The sequence below is a fragment of the Centruroides vittatus genome, unplaced genomic scaffold, assembly GCF_030686945.1.
Source record: "Centruroides vittatus isolate TY-2023 unplaced genomic scaffold, ASM3068694v2 contig_356, whole genome shotgun sequence".
NCBI lineage: Eukaryota > Metazoa > Arthropoda > Arachnida > Scorpiones > Buthidae > Centruroides > Centruroides vittatus.
This window is the reverse complement of record NW_027122179.1, coordinates 312665-335501: the sequence shown is the minus strand read 5'-3', so window position 1 is coordinate 335501 and position 22837 is coordinate 312665. Positions and strand designations below refer to the sequence as shown.

General features: G+C 32.9%; 1 protein-coding gene across 5 annotated transcripts in view; it reads left to right on the top strand.

Moving 5' to 3' along the window:
- LOC136974784 (cytochrome P450 3A8-like) overlaps window positions 1–22837 on the top strand; it is a 399348-nt gene that overhangs the window by 353609 nt on the left and 22902 nt on the right. The window lies entirely within an intron of this gene.

Here is a 22837-nt window from a genome sequence, read left to right as displayed (position 1 = left end):
TTCTTGAACTTTCGTATCATTACTACGACTCATATTTAATAGATTGTGACTTTGGGCCTCTTGCTAGGAATCTAAGTTTTTTGATTACGTTTTGATACGTAAACTTATAATAATCATAGTTTAAAATTGTAATTTGTGCTAAAGTGTAGCGAACTTATGTGAATTATCAAGTGTTAATGCAACAGCTACTATGGGTAAGTGATTGATGTACAAAAGAAATTTTCAGAAGTAGACAGAGATTTAGTTATCTCCGGTTGCGTTTTCCGTAGTACATAGTACTGTACATATTTTTCTCTAGCTGCATCAGCACGAAACCTTCCGAAGTTTGTGAGGAATTTGTGAAGAAGTATTTATAGTTTTTTTTTCCTTTAACAGCTCAAAAAGATTTTTGGTTTAAATAGTTTTCGAAAATTGAATTTCTGTATCCTAATTTCTTGAGAATTTTCATTTAAAAATTGCAGGTAATTTTTAAGTGAATTTCTTATAAATTTTTTAAAAAGAGCAGTGAAAAGTGAAGAGCAAACTAATATTGAAATATTAAATTTTGAATGGTGAAATCTCACTGATGTTGTAGCAGTAAAACTGATCTTTACAAATTTTGGAATTGTGTTTGTTAAGTAAAAGATCAGTTTTTACTTCTGTTTTTCTGAATTACATAAATAAAACAAAGTAGCCTCTGTGATATTCTGCAGTATTCTATCCTGTATTTCAGAAAGCACTCACATTTGGTTTACATGTCATCCTGAGCATCTTCAATGAAGAAAGACAATTGCAATTTTACAAATATTCCTCTTTTGTATTTCACTACATTTTGAAGCCTTTTGATTCAGATCCTTTTGTAACATAGGGGTGAATCATACAGAATAATTTTACAATAACACATACAACTTGAATGCATTATTTTAAATACAGTAAAAGTCGGGTTCCGAACGCTTCCCTTTTCGAACAATTCGGTTTACGAACGAGCTAGTCAGCAGAGCCGGCCATAGATGGTCAAGTACCTATACTTTCTTTGTTAATTCGATGCTCCACCAATCAACTACAGGACTATCGATTCAGAAGTTAGTGGCTATGATATTGCTCTGCCTCGTTACACGTCTCAACACGAATCATCGATGACGTTACTATTTTAATTACATTTCAATTCTCATACGGGAAAGATACTACTTTCGATTTTCGGTGGCTCTGCAGTTGAATTTAAATTAAATTAATTAATAAAAACAGCGATAATTAACATTTACATAATGTCATCTCTCCATCTGTCCGATGTCTCTTTTTTCATTCTCGAGAACGGAATAAGATAGATGAAAGACGGGATCAGATTTGGAAACACTAGAAGAAGTACGCCCACTACCTATATAGGAACTTTCGCTCTAAAACAAAAGTTATGTTTTTTCAATTCAATTTTTTCCCTGAAAGAAGTTAATAGATGACCGACACGAATCTATTGTTACAGAAAATGTATGATGTACAGGGGCAAGCCACTACTAATTTCAGATGGGGAGCATATTTTTAGATTGAGTAAATTAAAAATGTGATTGAAAATAATTGCTCGTGTGTGAAGTGTTGGTTTCGGTTGGCGGTGATGGATCATTTGCTTTTAGTATATACTTATAATCATTATAAATATAAATATATATACAGACAATATTATATTATATTGCCTTTACAGGCATTTATATGCATGAAATATAGCTAAGAAAAGGTAAAAATGTTTTCTTTTGTAGTTGGGAACGGATTAATACATATTATATTGTTCCTTGTTTCGGCTTTAGAAGAATTCAGTTTTCGAACTTTTAGGAACGAACTAAGTTCGAAACTCGAAGCTTGAATTTATTTTATTTTATTTTTTTCGTGCAATGTTTTATGAATTTTTATTGATACAAGGCACTGTAATTTGTATTCTTCAGTATTACGATAATGGTTATGTGTTTTATAACTTTAATTCAGTTTAATTATATAAATTATATGAATTTAGTGCATAAATTTCAATTACATCTATGATTTTAGTTACGTTTAGGTATAACAGGTCTATTATTATTACAAGTGTATGTTGATCCAACCTATTTACCTTTGACATTTTCTACAACAATTAGTAGGATTGTTCATTCCAGAATTTTAGCATTTTGTTGTAATATATGTTTTATATTACGTATTTCATACGTTTCATTGTTAATTCTTCGGAGCTCTTCAGGAGTGTTTTGTCTGTGATCCATATTTAAAGCAACTGCGTGGCTACTGTATGGAAGATTTTGCAAATATGTACAACTGTACAAGCTCTAAGTCGTGACGATCAGATTTTAAAATATGACCCGTGAGCCGTAATATTCGAGGTCAAAATTTGCTATATAAATTGTATGGACCGTGTCTCAATGATAAGTTTAAAGCAACTGCAAGACCATTAAACATTAGCATTTTAAATACAATATGTTTTGGAATGATAGAAACACTGTAAAAAATGATGGTATCAATAAAATAGTATAAAGTACAGTACATTATAGAACTGATTACACTGTTTTAATGCCACTACTGGATGAATACACAGCTTTATAATTAACATTTAAGCAGTCACCTTTTGGCTTTATTGGTCTAACTGGCTCCCGGTTTCTGTCATTTTGTCACATAAACAGTCATTTTTTTGTATTTGTTTGTAAATAATATTACAGAACAATAGCAGATAGATTAATTATTGATTTATAATGATATCGTGTAATAATAATATCATCGAAAATAGTAATAAAATAAAAATACAAATAAACATTGACAATGTTGTGTAATATTGTAATATTACACAATATACTACTAGAAAAGAAACAATTGCTTAATTGATACACTCTTAGATCAGCAATGACGATGGATTATTATGATACTTGTGTTCTGTATTGTAATGTCGTATCTCCCCAATTCACAATCTACTCTTCTCATAGTGTAAAAGCTAATAAAACAAAAATATTTATTTCATTACATTAAGTCGAATACAAAATGATCCATACAAATATAAATCTAGCCTTAGAAAATCACAAAAATCCAAATGAAGAGAGGCCTTTCAAGTGATCAAATATACCAGTTCAGTTGTTTAGTGGACATACCACAAATTAATCGAAAAGGAATTGGGGTTTTTCAGATACGAGAGTAGCGCACAACCGTGTACTCTTTTTCTATTGTTTTTATTGTTATTTTGACTGGAAGTACGCGGGTACCGTCTCCAACTTAATCTCAACAAAATAACTGATTTTTTCCGTGAAAGTGGAGATAAGACAATATCATTTCAACCGTCGTTATTGTAGATGATTAATTCTATTTAATATCTCTTCTGTATATAAACACTACTAAACCATTGATAAACTCAAACTTCATTGTTCAAAACATACAGAACACAGTATAATGATGCTATTTATACTGTATATGTAAAATTTTGTTGTAGACGCGATAGAACATCGAAAAGTTGAAACTCGAGTTTTTTACTTTTTCTGATACTTCTCGTAATATTTCGAAAACTTACTAATCCAGATCTATAATTTAAATATTACCATAGATAGAGGGCGTCGAGTTGCATCGTGTAACGGTTGTTTCATCTGCTCCACTTCAACTTGAATTTCTAATTTTTTGGGACAGTTTCAAGTAAGTTCTTTAACAGCATCTTTTAGCTGAAATACTTTGGTGTCTAGAACGGTTTGAATTTTGACGATCTGTCCATTTTTTCGGGAGTTACTGCACTTTTTGTACAGTTGATCGGCGACCGTTATAACTGTCCGTTATAACGGTCATTTTGACTTAAATTAGACTTAAATTAGATTTTTCGGTTATGGGACAAAAAAGCCATGGAACCGGAAGTAACCCACACTCCATTAGTGGAGGAAGACACGACAGAACAACAAACTCAACAGACAACAAATTTCCAACAAACAAAGGAATCAGAAGAGACAACAGAGAACACTCTAATTAAGGAGGCAGCTTTCTTACTGGGAAAAATAATGGACTTGTGCCCAGAGCACACATACTCGAATATTAAGGTCAATCAAAGACATGAAATAAGGGAACATGCTACTAAATTGTACGGATACTTACATGAAATGCATGGAATAGTTCGGGAAATGCGGAAAACAAAATTACCTATGCGGAATGATAGCCACAAACCAACTTATAGTGACATAGTCAAACGAAATACTAGGCCAAGCAACACAACAAGAAATATACAACGATCGATAGATGAAAAGATTAATAGTGAAGGAACGGGAGGATCACACGCAGTAATATTATACCCCAAGAACCAAGAAGACGGCTCAACGGTGGACATGAGGAAACTCACAGACAAGATACAACAAACAGTTGAACCACACAAGCTTAGAATAAAAATAAAAGCAGTCAGGAAAGTCGCTAACAATGGAATATGTATACGTGTTGGCAATAGGGAAGAGTGTGAAAAATTGGAAACGGAAATCCAGAACATACCAGAGATAAAACAAAAGATCCAATGTAAACGATCAGAGGGGAGAAGACCTCGAATTATACTTTTCAACGTCCCTCAATCAGTAGCTGATGAAAACATAATAACATGCATATACGACCAAAATGAGATCTGGAAGGAAATAACCAAAGAAGTATTTCAAAAAGAATGTAGAATCACGGCTACAATCACAAGAGGGAAAGTCAATGAAAACTGCAGACATGTGGTTATCACAACCTCCCCGAAAATCAGGAACTTCCTCATAACAGAAAAGAATATTTCAATTAGTTGGGTCACAGTAAGAGTGGACGATTTTATCCCTCTGTTGAGATGCTACAGATGCTGCAGAATAGGGCATATGGCGAAAACCTGCACAGGACAGCAACATTGCAGCCACTGTGGTAAAGAACACAAATTCGCCAACTGCGACAGACGCAAGGAACCACCTTGCTGTATAAACTGCCACAAAATAAACGAAGAATTGTCAAACAACAAGAAGCAGCCAACCAACCACGGAGCTTTCCATCCAGACTGCCCCGTAACTAGAAAAACAAAGGCAGCACAAATCAAAAAGATAGACTATGGCCTGTAATTCCTCACAAAGGTCACTCAGTCAACTCAAACAACACAGGCAATGCAAGCGAACAACAGTAATACCATCAAACTTCTCCAGATAAACCTACAGAGAAGTAGAGCAGCGAGCTCTCTTTTGATAAAAACCGCAAACGACCTGAACGTGGATATCATAACAATCCAAGAGCCATATACCATCAATAATAAAATAATCAGATTTCAAAACTGGAGAATTTTGACTAGTAACAAAAACACCAGGCCTAAAAGTGGCATCATAGTCCGAACAGACTCAACAGATATAGCTTTTGTCCCACATTTAAGTAATGAGAAAATCACTACAGCTATAATTAACCAAAAACAACCAATCTTTCTGATTGGTGTCTATTTTTCACCGTACGACGATGACGACGAATGTATGCAGGAATTAGCTGAAATTCTTTACCGGTTAAAAGGAAAAAACGTTATAGTTGCAGGTGATGTTAATGCGAAATCAGCAACATGGTACAACAAAAAGGAGGATAAGAGAGGGACCCTGCTTAACAACCTTATGGATGAGATGGACATGGTCTCGTCAAACATGTCAACAGAACCAACCTTCTATACAGGCTTCGCGGAGGGGTGGACCGATGTATTCATTAACACAACAAATTTAAGCCACATAATCTTAAACTGTGAAACGCAGCTGAGAACCTCCGCGAGCGACCACAGATACATCTTGACTTACCTCCAGTTAGACACCGTCACAAACTGCAACCAAACTACACTTCAAACCAGAATAAATTGGGACTTATTCAAACAAACCTTCGCAGAAATCTGGCGCACTTACCAATTCCCTCAGATAAAGACCAAACAAGACCTGGAAACATACGTGGAATTCATCACCAACACAATAAACAAAGCAAAAAGGATAGCAACAATCACAAGAAAAGAGAAATTCATCAATACGGTCTGGTGGACTAAAGAACTAACTAATAATAAAATGGAAATCAGAAAATTAAGAAAGCAAATACTCAAAAACAAAAATGAAAAGATTCAGGAGAGACTTAAAACAGAATACAATAAAAAACTCAAAAAATATAAAAAGAACATCAATAAACAACGCACGAGGGCATGGAGAAACTTCTGCAGCCAGGAGAATAAAAAAGACCCATGGGGAATACCCTTTCAAACTGTCTTTAAACGTAAGAAAAAAACGCATATCCCCGACATAACTGACAATAACCAAAATAAAATAGACATGGAAGATAACATACGGCAAATCCTAAACTATCACTTCCCAGACGACGACCAGCAGACAGACACGGCACTCCATAAGCAAATACGGGAATTATCAAATCTTCCCTCAACTGGGAGCAACGACAAACCTTTCACCTTCAGGGAAGTTCAGAGAGCCATCAGGACCATGGCAAATAGGAAATCACCAGGCTTGGATACTATTACGGCTGAAGCAATCAAGGCCATTCAAGAAGAAATCCCCTTAGCACTAGTCCATGTCTTCAACGAATGCCTAAGGATGAAAGTGTTTCCTACAGCTTGGAAACGAGCCAGCGTCAAATTTATCCCTAAAATGGAAAACCCTCAAAAACCTATGGATTACCGCCCAATAAGCCTGCTCCCTACAATGGGAAAGGTTTTAGATGGATTGCTCATAAACCGAATAAATTGGCACCTGCACAAGCACAACCTCAACAGTGATAAGCAGTTCGGCTTTAAGAAAGGAAAATCAACTACACAAGCAACATTAAAAGTTAAGGAATTCATCCTGAAGGCATGGGACAAAGGACAACACGCCTTATTGGTGAAAATTGACTTCCAGAAGGCCTTTGATTTTCTCTGGTGGCCAATCGTATTAAAAACGCTTAACGACATCAATTGCCCTTTGAATCTCAAGAAATTAACACAGGACTATCTTACAGACCGCCAGGCAGGCTTTTTCACTAAAAACATAAACATCATAAAGCGGATAACTAGAGGATGCCCACAGGGCTCCAGGGCCGGGCCAGGTCTCTGGAACCTAACGTTCAACAGTATACTACAGGAAATCCCAGAAACATCTGACGTCAAAATTCAGGCATATGCAGATGATGTCCTCCTAATGGTCGCACACAGAAACTGTAACCGCCTAAGAGATGAGACCAACAGGTTATTAAAAATAATTGAAAACTGGAGCTTTAACAATAAACAGCCAATAAATCACCAGAAATGTCAGGCCATGGTTTGCACACAAAGAAATAAAGGCAGTCATCTCAAAAAGTCAGTAGGGGTTAAAATCGGTAACAAAAGCATCAAGAACGTAGAAAATCTTAAATACCTCGGAATCCACTTCGACAGATCACTCAACTGGAAAACTCACATTCAAGAAATTTGCAAAAAAAACAACAGAAAGAGCAAACCTCATACAGCATATCAGCAGGAACACCTGGGGTTTAAGCAGCAGACACACGAGAATGATCTACAAGGGAGCCATCGAGCCTGCGGTGCTGTACGGGGTCCAGACGTGGGGAGAGGCGATCCATAAGGTGCATAACAAGAGAAGACTGCTAGCAATACAAAGGAAAGCAGCAATTCGGATATGTCGAGCATATCGGACAGCACCGACTGATGCCTTGCTGGTTTTGGCGAAATTGAAGCCCATATACTTGAAAGCTACTGAAATAATCTGGCAGGGGAACCTAAAGAAAGAACATATTGGAGAAATGACAGATACAGAGATAAATAAAGCAATAAACAGAGGGCAACTTCCAAACGATAAACAGCTCATAGACCTAATTAAGAAGAACGATACAGAGGAAGTGGACAAGACAACAACAATAGAAAATCCAGCACAAATGGAGACATACAGAGTAAACACAGATTATGAAGAAAATCCTAGAAGTAATAAGAGCCTAAAGGTTTTCACTGATGGCTCGAAAACACTATCAGGAACGGGTAGCGGTATAATAATTAAAGATCCAAACAACCGAACATGTTACCAGGCAGCCATCCGGCTGGCAGACTTCTGTACAATAACACAAGCAGAAATGTATGCCATTGTAAAAGCTCTCGATCATATTCAACAAAACAACTATCAAGAGAAACAAATCGAAATCTTTTCAGACAGTAGGGCAACACTTCACATCCTACAAAATAAGAAAATTGCCACAAAAATTGCACAGGACCTTATTGCAATCTCCGAAAGCACCAGCAAGAATCACAATCTAAGCTATAATTGGATACCAGCCCACAAGGGCCACGTGGGAAACGAACAGGCAGACAAACTGGCCAAATGGGCAACCAAAACCAACACGACAAAGGGATATGCCAGAATTCCACTCACTGAAATAAGAAGCCAAATAAACAAAATCACGCAAAATCTCTGGCAACAGGAGTGGGATAGCTCCGAAACAGGACGCTATTGCTACAAATTCTTTCCAACAATCCAAGATAGACTTCAAAACAAACACTTCACCGTGAACTTTGGTGTGACACAGTGCTTAACAAGGCACGGAAACTTCGGGGAATATCTACACCGCTTCTGCATCAGGAAAAGCAACCTCTGTGACGTCGATGACAGCAAGAAGGACGATGTGCAGCATTACCTATTTGAGTGCACGAAATTCACGACAGAACGGGAGAACTTTCAAATGAAAACACTCTACGCAGGATTCAACTGGCCCCCGGACGAAAAAGACATTGTGGGTAATAAAACCCTCTTTAGTGCTCTCAACCAATACATCAAAGACACAAAAATTCTCATCAACCCGTACCGGCAAGCAGCAAACCAAACTTCTCTCAACGACACACAAAAAAGCAGCAATCATAATTACAGTGACGAAACAAGCGAGGAAGAAGACGCCGATCAAACATCCGAAGACGAAAACAAGTGATCTAGGCACAAGATTCACATAATCTGTAGCTGACTGAGAAGACCATTGTAATTAATGTATATAAATGTAAATAGAGTATTATTGTTATTGTTTTAAAAAAAAATTGTTTTCTTGTTTCACACACTGTTACAATTCTTACTGTGCAAACCTTGATTTATTGTAAGGGACAAGTACTCCCATCAAAAGCAATTTTGTTTTGTATACTGATTACTTTTTCAAATGTATCTAAATGTGTTCTGCTTTTTAATTCAATAAAGGCCAGGCAGATGACCGTGGGGTCCCATGGGACCCTTTGGCAGCTTCTCTTCACACTCTCCTGTCTTGCTTTATTTCTTCTTCCCTCTTATTCCCTAACCTTCTTCCCTCTTCCTTCCTCTTCACACTCTAGGGCTAAGTCCTTCGATTCACAAGAAGGACAGTCCTCTCAACTCTTTTACCAAGTATAATGATGCTACATTCTGTTTCTAAATTGAAAAACGTAATGATATTAGCCATTCAAGTAAGACTCAGTTTATTTATAAACTCAAAACATGAACTTTCTGTTATGAAGATTAACTGAAGATTCTGTTATGAAGATTAACAGTACAAATATATGTTATATTTTATTTATCAGATGCACTTTTTCACGTTTTTATCATTTTTACTGAAAATTTTGGAAATTAAAGTTCACAGCTAGATTTTACTTACAGAATGATAAGCAAATAGATGGTAATTGTTTTACTACTGAAATTAAAACAAATAATACTGCTCTAGTCATTTGCTGCTGTTTGTGTTGTAACTATAAATCATATATTTAAATTTCTAAAGAATACTCGCGAATAATTACTTCAATTCATTAAACAAGAAACGTTACTATTATACTGTACTCTTCTATCATGCATCTACTTTATATAAGTTTTAGAATATAACAGAAATTAAGTACAATCATTTAAGAACAACAAAATAGTAAATTTTTCTCTAAAAATATTAAAAGTATTTGTGAATTTCCATGTTACATAAATATATATAACCCGGCTCAATATATCACAAAATTGTTTGTTATTAGCTTCGATTTAAGTCATTTTCTATGTTTATTGTAGGAAAATATAACTTACCACCATTTTACGAGTAAACAAATTGTTTGCGAGGAACAACAGCACAAACGGCAAAATCCTAGTCATATCTCGGCTTGTCTCTACTGTATAAATCAACAAATTTACAAAAAATATTAAAACGTATTAACTTTAATTAATCTAATTTATAATAAGAAAATTATTAATATGATTCTCTAATGTATAAGATAAATATATAGATAATTTCACTTTCTTAGTTGAATCTCTCGTGATTGCTCTGCAGTACTCAAAAATCGTATTGAGCGTATAAGGCTTATATTATTCATTCTAAATAATATTTTATTTCATGCTTTTGCTTTATTAAGCTTTTATCTGGAAACTTTTCGAACTGAAGATTAAAATCAATAAATTCATCAGTTCTAATATTCCAGCTCTGTGTTTTCTATTGGCAAAAATAATTTATTTCAACTTTAATTTCAAATATTCATTACTTTCAAAACAGGCAATCAACACATATCGAATTTTTTAATTATATAGCACTGATATAGAAATTCTAAAATATCGATTATAATTGCTAAAAAATTTAATTTTTTCCTTATTATTTTATTCTAAATATATTTTAAAGTATTTTTAGAAAATTAATTTTGTAAATATTTTGTCTCTATATACCAGAAAACTTTTCGTCGTTTATTTTTAAACAACAATTCATATCAAGTTTCATTTCGTTCGAAATTATTTAACAATTGCAGAATCATTAGATGTATGTTGCTGTAGTTTGTATTTCCTGTAGTCTACAATAAATAAACATAGCAAAGATGTGATTGCTTTTAATTTCTGTTTATAAAAATATGCCTTCCTTTTGATTTTCTGAATTATTTTTATTTCTGAACATTAAGTTTAGAGTAACTCAAAGTCAATCTAAACTCAAATTTTCAGATATACTTTTCCAAGCACCTTTCGGATTTTCATACGCGTAGGGATTTAGAGCCATACTTCCCTCAACTGAAGTATGTCGTGATAACAGGAAAAACGCATTGGAACTTTCCTAATGTTTCTCGAAGGAAACACGACACAAATTATAGTAAAAAATAATTATTAAGTGCTATTTTACATCCTATAAATACTTTTAAACAGTTTAATTTGTTTATTTACCTTTGCTGGTAATCCTCCATGCCAAATGTTTCCGCCATTTTTTCAAACTTATTTCCCGTGATTCAATTCGCGACATTCACTGAGTCACGTGATGTTGTGATCGGGCGCCTAAACGATTTTTACTTGGACTTAAAACGTCAAACGTGTAGTTTTGCTTGCCGTACAAGTTTAACGTTTGAACTTCCGCCTAAACCTCTCTAATATTTTCAATAATTTACACGTATTTTTGTGTATAAGCAGCAATAATTTTCACCTGTTTTAAGTTTAAGTTTTGACTTTTCAAAATCTATCTAAAATATTTAATTAAATTACATTACTGAATTTATTGATAAAACTCGTAAATTTATAGTATTATAAGTTTCTCCACTTTGGACGTTCTTGTGATTTGTTATAGTGAGGGAAGATTCCTTCAGTATAACAAGTTCTAGTTCACAAGAATATCCAAAGTGGACAAAAGTATAATATAAGTGATTAAGAATAAGAAGCACGTATAAACTTCGTAAATTTATATTTTCAATATTAATTTTATTTACCAGCCTCACACAGCCTCGAATTTTCGGTTGGGTTTTGTATAGCTCTTCTGTAATGTGAGGCCATTTAGCTCTTCTGGCTTCTAAAGTGAGAACAATTTTACATCGTTATTCGACGAAATTTCACAATTCGATGCCGAACTCCAAACCATTTTAAAAGAACATACAACATAATACAAAAAGTTAATTGACACAAATACATAAAAAACATATAGCGAAATTTACTCTACAAACATCGTATACACTACCACAAACGAACCAAAATGTCGGCTGCCGCAATGTATCACGGTATCGTGTCCGTGACCAACATCCCAGTTTTAAATGTTTTATCCATTCGGCTACTGTTGCTTGCGCGTAGTCACATACTTTTATTTTATTCACACTAATTTTTTAAACTACTCCTAAGAAATACTTTTTATTCTCACTGCACTATAGGTAGTATGACAAATCTTCATATTTTTCGTGCATTTTGCATGCCCGTAATGGGGAAGTCTGAGTAGTGAGGCAACTGGCAGATATATTATGGCAGACAGACTACCAATGAACATTTATGGGGTACTTCGCGGTTTCTGTCCCTCTACAGAGCATACCATGCTCAGGTCACTCCGGCCGTTTTCTCTTTATAATTATTATAATACTTACTTTTTAATTCAACACGCTATTGTTGGTGCTTGAAAACTCTTTATAATTCGAAATATTTTAAATAAATTTTTCCTTGTTTACGAATCTTCAGGCGGCATTTATTAATGACAATTTCATAACTTCAAAGTTATACTCTATTCAGTTTTATGCACAACTGGTATTCCACCGTGCGAATCAAATAATACACTTTCTTGCTTATAATACAATATTCAGCTTGCTTGTAAGATGACTTCATTTTTCAAATGTTAATATTTCTTTGTCCTGCGACGTTGTGTGAGAGTTTGACAAACAGGTTATTCTTTCACTTGGTAATAGAGCAGAGCTTCTACCTGTTAATAAATGTCAGGCTTCCGGTGCTTCACTTAATTTTCAGACGTTCTCTGTTTCGCTCAATGCTTTACAGAGGGTTGGATACAATATTGCGGTCGTAGCCGCTACATTTTTTACCGACATACGTTCGTATATTGTTACATTTAGCATATTACATTTTATATATTTAAATTACATATTATTGAAACAATTAATATAATATGTAGATTTTTTATAATTCCATGTTGGCTGTTTTGTACTTTTTGTACTGTACAAACATTATAAATAAAAATAAATACAAATACAAAATATAAAATATTTTTCTAAATGTTAATATAATTTCCTTTTAATAATTTTTTTCTCTCTTTAAAGATTTTAACATAATCCAGAGAGATCTCGAAACCTTCCTCATTATAATGCATGGCCATTGATGAATTAGTGTAATTATATTATGTAGCGTGTAAATATTCTCTTAATCTGATCTTTAGGTACTTACATCTGTTTTGATGATTCTGTTGTCAACGACAGAAAATTTTATACGTCACATTATTTTGTTGCATTATATCGATAATTAGTAAGTTAAAGAGATCAAAATTTTCGGATTTAAAATTTCAGTGAATTTATTTTAAATGAAAGTTACTCAACAGGCAACTTTTATCAACTTCTGTTGTCATTATCTGCTGGTAATGATTTATAAGTACCATGAAAAATAGACAATAGGAGGTTTCATGTTCTGAATTTTGATTAGTTTACGAAATTATATAACGACAAATAGATGAAAGTTTTTATAAACAAGTCTAAATTATATATGAAATATATTTCGTTTTAAATAATAAATTACATAAATCTTTACATACGCTTTCAAACACCATATTTTGATTTAGAGTTAGATAAAAAATACTTAAAACAGAAGAAAACTTTTAAGACGAAATAGACGATAAATATGTTTAGAGAGATTTAGTCACCAATTAATTACTTAAATAAAATTTAGTTTGCAATAAAGTAACATGTGCTTAAAATATTATCTACACTAGAACTGCAGGAACCACTTTTCAAGGTGTGGTTGTCATGAAAACCCAATCAACCTCATAGAAACCGTTTCGTTCTCTAACAGATGTAGATGTAAATATCCGTATAATATAAAATTGTTAAGGCCCTATGCTATAACATTAACCAAGCCCATCCCTTTTGATAAATAACGATACATCTGGTAACATCCGATAACATGTCTTCCTGAACAGCAGCTTATTTAGCTAATGAATAAATTAAAATTAGAAATACTACGATAATTTTTTAAATGTAGTAATATGAATAAAAGTAAATAAAAGATAAAAGTAAGTGAAGCAATTTTTTTAGTTTGTCTCATGGAGGTAATGTCTGTTGGACTTCATCCATAAAGATTATTTCCACGATATTTTAGTCCCCATTGGTTCATGAAGGGTAGTACTATACCCTTTAAATATACTGTATATTTCATTTATATATGAAAGTAACAAATCAGGAAATCACTCACAAATAAAAGACTAATAATCATAGTTTCCGACCAACATCTTACATTTCTAATTCTCAACTTTTTCGATATCGATAACGATGGATGGAGAATGTATTAGTTTAATAATGTTTGCTACGTCTCAATTTATAACTGACTCTTCCACATGTTCCAATGCTGGTATAATTATATTAATATTGCTTTTATTCACACTGTACTTAAGTTCCTTAAGATGAGGCATGAGGTTTCTTTTTGTCACCAGAACGTAATATTTTTTACCCCTGACTGTTGATTTTTATAGGGTATTTTGTATATTCTAAATTTGTCCTATTTCCTTATTTTTTTCGCTATCATTCCTCAGAAAGTTGTAAATATTAGATGCTTTTTCGTATACACTCTTCAGGTTTTTGTAAGTTGCCATCTTATTTATTATGCCTCCCAAACGTTTGTTGTATGTAAATTATTTATTCTATGAATGTTTTTAGAGTTTTAGCTTTATAACTTCATAACTCCCAATGTGTCTTTTTATAGTGGATGTTTCATATCGTAATGTTGTTACAATTTCTTTAATTCTGTTGATTTTTAAACAGACCTGTATATTAGAAAAATACAAGAAAATTCGTTTAATCACTGCTCTAAACTCTGAAAGTTTATATCTGTAAATGCCATTAGATCATGATGGGATGTACACAGTGGTGATATTCAACGGGTTCGCACCGGTTCGGCCGAACCCGTTGTTAAAATTTTCAGTTTTCCGAACCTTGTTAAACACACGGAACATTTCTCAGTGGTTTTGTTTTTCTTTTTTTTAAAATATATTAAAATATACATATTATACTCTGTAATACTACTAAACTAGAGCCTTATACCCCGTTCGCACCGAGCATTTCAATGTAGATTGTGAGCGAGGTCGGGGACTGTCTTGGCGCGATCTCTCTCGACCGTTTCAATCTCGACCGAAACGAAGTTTAATCGCGATCGATTCAAGAAAGTTCTCGAAACTAGATCCAGTCATAAGAGAGATCCCACAATCTCAAGCGCGAGATAATACAAGATGACTGTGGAACACGTGTCGGGCTATGGACAGCGAAATAAAAAGGATATTGTATTTCGAGTGATGACATCTGTCTATTATGAGCAGTGCCATTCCATTCGAGATGAAAAATTTCTCTGCCTGAAAAAAAAGAAGGTCGACAGTACTAATATACTATTGTTACCTGGCCTTCGCCCAGGACTCGTTACGTTCCAAATACGCCACTGATTGTTAGATATATCTCAAGAAAAGGTATTATATTTATTTCTAGCCAAAACTTCCATTTTGTTTGTCGGTGATTGTCGGAAAAATTTTCTGCTAGCGAACCCTTTGTTAACTATTTCGAATATCACTACTGCATGTACAGACAAACACAAGTTCGTTTGATATAGATATAACCAGTATAAATATTTTCATGTTTTAACCGGTTATGAATGTTTAGGAAGTGTAGACAACTAGTTCTTTCCGGTTCCAGTTTTAGGTTAAAATTGTTTTCACTGTACTTAAAAAATCCAGAACCGTCCGGTCATATATCCAAATTATCAATACTTCATCCACATATCTTTTCTAGAGTTAGGTTACTCATTACGATGAAGGCCGAGTGGGCTCCAAAGCAGCAATTAATACTTCGTTGCTTAATCCAGGAAATTGAATCCCGGTAGGGTACGAAAGTCAGTAAGTCAGTCAGTAATTCCGTTTACTCGTGTATAATGTCTTTTGTACACAAAAGAAACTTCAGATATACGGTCCTGTTAATGGGCTCTGTGAGTGCGACTGTGTATGGGATAGAAGTGTATAAGAAATTGTTGGTGAAGAGGTAAAACAGTGTATTTACATCAAAAGCTCCGTGTTTAAATTTAACAAATGCCGATGCAAACAAAAATACACATGCTATAGCTCATTTTAAACATCACCTCAAAGTCCAAGTTAATTAACGAAAATGCTACGTAAAATATCGAAACATCCCTAGTTGTGGGAATAAGTGAACGCACAATGGGCTTTAGTGCCTATTAGATTAATGAAGGCTTTCATAGTGCTGTTAGTTTCCAAAATAATGCTTCAGAAATAAACTGTAATATCGTACCGAAAATATGTTTACTTACATGTCAATCAAACCCAATAACATGCTAAAATATGTTATTGGGTTCGAGTGCTGAATTAGTAGTACTATTTTTTTAGTGTTAAAATCGGGATTTTGGAAATGCTAAGGATTTACAGCTGTCCTAAGATCCACATGTCGCTATAGTTAAAGGTTTAATATATTTGAAAAACTGTTTTCATTTTTTATTATTACTATTTAATGCCAGAAAAAGTTTGAAGTTCGAATATAGTAACACACACACGAATAAAAATACATAAAAACTTATTCAGAGCTGAAGGAATATTGTTGGCCCACTTGGCAATGCATTCGTGTTATAGTCTATGGCGCATAAATGTTTTCTAGGCGTGAGGAACACCAAGCAGCTCTCACGCCTCATGAGTAGCAATGCATTGGCACTTCCCCCATAGCCAATTCATTGCTACGGTTCGAATGTACCATTGATTTGTATGTTTCTCGGTGCGAAATTATGTCACACTTTATACTTTCCGAGTGACATTCAGGACAGGATAACGACGTTTTTTTATGTCCATGATATAAAGCAATTGTTTAGCCGATAACAGTATACATTTCTTTCTGGCGAGTCTTAGTTGTTGTTTCAATGTATAATGTAAACAAAGTATTACATTAATTTCGATATTTTTAGTAGTATTTCAAATATTTAAACGTATGTAAACCTCAACGAATTCTGAAATATTTAGAATACAGCAAATAATAGTAAAGTGTATCGAAGAGAAAATCGAAATTATATTAATATCTACTTTAATTATATACTGAACAAAAGAATACAGCAATTATCATTGTGCAAAAGAATAGAATAGATCTGATTTCGTGTGTTTATAGCTATTCAAACTTTAAACGTAAATATTACAATTACAGATTATTTTTCGAACTGTTTAAGAAATTGCTTACTGTAGGTTATTACTATTAGCCTTTTAAATTAGTAAATGTATCTAATAACGAATATAATTTAAAATTCCTTTTATCAGAACACAATTTCATCTACAATCCAATAAAATATATAATTTTGTCTTTATGCATATTTTATTTTCCATCATATAAATTATAATGGGAAGCATTATCAGACTATCTCTATGAGGTTTTCTACACGCAATATACTCATCAATATATAAAGGCAATACATTTCAGCTTTTAATCTCATTTTATTATTTCTGTTTAAAACTCTACAGCTTTCATTATATATCGATATTATAATGTCTTTCTTATTGATAAAATTATGCATTAAATTATAATAACTAATCCTTCGTATAATTAGACAAATTGTATAGAATTATAATATTTTCCTCAATGGTAAATAGGTTTATACACAAAATCCGATGTATTCTCTTTCAGTTTGTCTTTTTCTGTTATAACTGCTGTTTTTCATGCATAATACAGTTGTACAGACAGAAAAGTCAAATACAAACAGATAAAAGACTATTGTAAAATCGTCTCTACAGCATTGAGTTGGCAGTCACTAACAGAGACATGAATTATTTTCAGATTTTCTCTACAATACTCTTCTTTCATTTATCATCTGCTAAATTTTCTAACGGTAAGAAAACAATTTCCACATTTAGTAATAGAGTTTTTGAACGTATTACTTTATTAATGAAATCATTTTTCTTACGTACAGACAAAAATTAAATTGTTCTTTTACCAATCTAACTCAGTATAGACTGAATATTTTGTATAAACCTGCTAAGATACTAATTACTTGAAAAACTAATGCTTACTTATAAACATTCTTTATTATTAGTATCCTAAATTAATCGTATTTCTAGTATTATTCTGCATTCTTACAGTGGTAGTGAGAGATGAGGTATGTCTGGAGTTCTGAATAAAAATGTGATATTGTTAATTCTTTTAAGAAACTGTAAATAGTTTAAGAAAATTGATAACAGAACGAACAATTTCATGATAGTATAAAAGTAAAAGTAATCTGCTTTGTAATTAGTGACACTGCATACTGTTAGCGAATTCACATATACAGGGTGGGCCAGCGAAAACGAAACGGCAGAGTGTTCGTGTTCGTCCAAGCAAAGCGCTCGGACAGGTCGATTTTACTCTCGAGGGGACATCTTTTGCAATAAAGTTTTTGCGATTCTGAATACAACAGACAACAAAAAATTTTAAAAACTCATTTATTTTGTATTAGCTAAACAAACATTTATTTCGAAAAAAATGTTTGTTTAGTTAATATTCAGAATGGCAAAAACTTTATTGCAAAAGATGTCCCCTCGAGAGTAAAATCGACCTGTCCGAGCGCTTTGCTTGAACGAACACGAACACTCTGCCGTTTCGTTTTCGCTGGCCCACCCTGTATATGTTGCAGTCAAAACCCGTTTTTAGTTAGAACGCGTTTTAACTAGTTGAAACTAGTTTATACCGGATGTCTTTGTTAAAACCCGTTTTGTCTAGTTAATTTACTGCTGTACGTGTTTTGATTTTAGATAAAAACTAGTTTTAACTTTTAACATCAGTTAAAACTAATTTTAGCTACATAAATGTGTTTGACGGAAATAAAGTTATGTAGAGTGATTCGGGGGAAGATGCCTAACATTATGCTTATGAAAGAAATTATAGCGATATGTTGGGTTTTGCCGGCCTCTAACGAAAATATCATATTCTTGAGCATGTTCTTCATATAAAACTGTAGAGTATATGAAAAATAATTGTATATTTTGTTTGCAATGACGACTTTTTTAAAGTCTGGCATTTTAGGCATCTCACCCTAAGTATGCGGGTGAGATGCCAAATGCAATTAAGATAAGATAACAAATAAAATTGCATAAAATTAATTTTCGAATAACTTAACCAAATTTAATTTATGGCATATGTAGTACAAAAAACCTGTACTTCATAGTAAGTATAACAGCACAGTATAAGTATTGTTAAGTCTCCGCACTTTCTAACTGAAAAGAGCTTTCAGCTAGCTACAGAGCAGCGCGCTCTGTAGCTAGCTGAAAGCTCTTTTCAGTCCTAAAACCTTTTTGAGAAGTCCTTATATAATTTCTATGCATATCCTGCAATAAAATGAGAAAACAAAAATTTATTTTAAATAGGCATATTGGAATTCAATTAACAAAAAATAGGCATGTTACCCCATAAAAAATGTGGCATCTTTTCCATTTGTCAGGGTAAGGTGCCTAGTGAAGTCGCGTGTTCTAACATGTCTGAGCAGGATCGGTGGTAGCTCACTTCGTTCTTATCTTGCTTTTATTCTTCTCGGATGTAGAAAACGAGGCAACGGTAGCCAGCTGCAGCTTTCCGCACTCAATATTGGCCCAACAATTCATCATACAAACACATGACAATATCTGACGTCACTGTTTGAAAATATCAAAAAGTAGGCATCTTCTCCCGCTTTCCATCTTACCCCAAATCACTCTATATGTTGCAGTCAAAACTAGTTTTTAGTTAGGATGCGTTTTAACTAGTTGAAACTAGTTTATACTGGATGTCTTTGTTAAAACCCGTTTTGTCTAGTTAAAACTAGTTTTAACTCAAATTTAACAAAGTCATCCAGTATAAACTAGTTTTAACCTAGTTTTAACTAGTTAAAACGCGTTCTAACTAAAAACGGGTTTTGACTGTAACATATATATATATACACAACGTAGATGTTAACAGATAATATATAATAGATAATAAAAACCGTACTCGGTAATATTTGAATAAAACTTTCGATGATTTAAGGTAAATTCAAAGTAAACATGTAATTGTTTTTGACAGTTCAATGTCGTATAAAGACGCGACACTAACATACAATCTTCTTATTTGAGAAACGGTGTGCATCTATCACGTAAACGATTTTTCTATTTTCAACACCCTGTATAGAAATCTGCTAGCTAAATATATGAAAAGTATTTGAAAAGTATGCGTGTGTATTGTTCTAGGGCACCCACCAAATATACAATCAGTATCTCTAGGTATAAAAATGATTAATTTAGGTTTCAATTCCAGCTTTTTATAATTTTAATTTTTACATTAATTAATGAATTTCATAACGTAATAAAAGTAATAGCAGAGAGTTTTTCTTGAAAATAAGATATATTAAATAAAACAAAACATTTGAATAAATCTCACAATTTCATTAACGGCCATCACGGAAAATTGTAGCTGGACTCGGATTCGTGTCTATTGAAAGTGCTAGGTGTAAGGAATTTCTTCACCAATCAAACACCTGTTGCCCAGGTGTTGCTTTCAGATAAATTTAAGTTCTTGCATATAGTAACTAGAATGCAGCAAAATGATATCAAATTCATCCCATACATACTTTCGCTAGGCGAACAGGTGTGCCATACGCACGAACTTAAATCCAATTTCGTTTAATCTATCCGCTCCATAGTAATGTAGAATAATTTTTTCTTCAGGTAAAAATTTGGCAGATGAGGGAACATCTTTCCCCTCATCAGCCTAGTATGAAGTCTTGTATCATTGGAAATCCAAATAAAAATTGGCATGTCGTTATTTTTTCGAACTCTATTGTATATAATGATATTGAAATATTATATTTTTTTGAAAATATGTAAGTAATTTATAAATAGTAAATTAGCCTACTGTTACCATCCATAAAAAGTTGTTTACGATTTATTTGAAGATTTCAAAACTTCCCAATTTATCGATTACCTTTAATGTTTGATATTACTAAAACTGCCGTGAAAACACGCGAAAACTTTTGTGATATGTTAACAATGGGTAATCCAAACAGATAGTTATGAATCTTTGTAACATTTCACAAAGTCTAATGACAATATAACTGAAGAATAAATCCTTTATATTCAGAGATTAGCCGAATAAAATGAATGGCTGTTATTTTCTTCTTGAATATGTGTCCAAGTAAAAGTATTATCCTAGTCGTACATATTTTTTAAACTTTTAATGTAATTACACATATCTTTGTAAACAGAATGTAATTTTTAGTCCACGTCTCTTAGTATAATTCATCGTAAATGGATGTGTTTCAGACATTATCTCAGAATATTCGTAAAGAACATAGCGGTCATAAATTATTTTCTCTCTGACATAAACTCATTGGCTAGTTAATAGTATTTAATAATTTAATAAGAATTTGTTTATGTTTCTTCAGCTTAATATTGAAATATTGTTACATAATCCAGTTTTTATATTCTCATATATGAAAGTTATCTACTTTCCTGTTGACATATTTCAGTTGAAACAAATATTTGTATTTATTTTCCGAAATATAAATTCAGTAATAATAAAGAGAAAACATATCCAATAATAAACAATATCTTAGAGATAACTATTATTTGATCACATTTTTAAAACACAGATAATCTTACACTATTTGACCAGAAATGCGCCATTGCACCTTTGGCCCGTGACATCCTTCAGTCATTTTACAATACACGACCAAAAATGAGCCACTGCGCTCTTGGCTCATGATATCCTTTAGTCATTCGTACAATACTCGACCAATAATAAGCCGTTGTACCCTTCGCATGTAGTATCTTTTTGTCATGCTAACACATAAAAGTAAGTTTATTTTAAACGAACACTTCTAATCATGTTCGCATTCTGGAAAATATGTATGTGATCCTTTCCAGAGTCATTGTAGAGTCTTCCAATTTACTATCTACAACAATTCAACCTTTCTTCCCTTTAAAAAAAAACAGATAAAGTCTACATGTGAATAATAAAGTAGTAAAGAAAATAGAAAAGCACTGTAATGTGTTTCTTAATTTACTAACTAAACAAAACCAATGTAAACTAAGATAAAAGCCATTCTGACAGTCTAAATTAGTGATCCTTACATAGACACGTGAAGAAAACTCTGGTAGTTCAGTCTGTTGACGAGACTCGAAACTGCGAACAAATTAAAGAGTTCATTAGAGTTATTTATTCGGCCACTGGTACGTGATAAATCAATAGAATGTATTGTTTACATACACTCTATTAAATTATTAAAAGTTAACTATATGCTAATGTCAGTGATCCTTTTCCAGAATTACACAACGAAAAAATACCATAAGAGTGTCTGGTGTTGCTGTAAGTATGATTTAATTTAGATATTACAGGTTAAAATTACACGTTTATGGACCTGTAAATTTACGAAAACTGTAGCATGGAGTTTACATGAAATACGATGAAAATGGCAGAATTATCAATGGCTTGCTGTTCGAAACATTTATGACAATTGTAAATAAAGGAAATTTCCGGTAAGTATTCTTTAGCCTTTACATAATTACTAGCATAGTGTTTAGAGGCTAATTTATTTAGGAGAACGATTATAAATTCTTAATACAGAAGCATAGTGATCTACAAACTATGTAATTCCTTCTGCACCATCTTATATGTAGCCAATAAAAATTATTGATGGACAATTCGGTATGGAAGTAAATTCTAATGTTATACGTATTGTTTTTTATGAAACATCACATAGAACTAAATAGGAGACATTTAATAGCGTAAATAGTGTAAATCCAATTGTTGACAGTATGAATTTTAGTTGAAGTTTTCTTGTGCAGAAGATAGAGAAATTAAGTGTGACCAATATCCTTGAATATTTCGTACTTTTAAATATTATGCATCTGCAATGGTATTTTAAAATTTCACTAATGGAAAGTTATTTACCGTGTATTTTATTTACTTTTTTATTATAATAAACCACAATGCTCA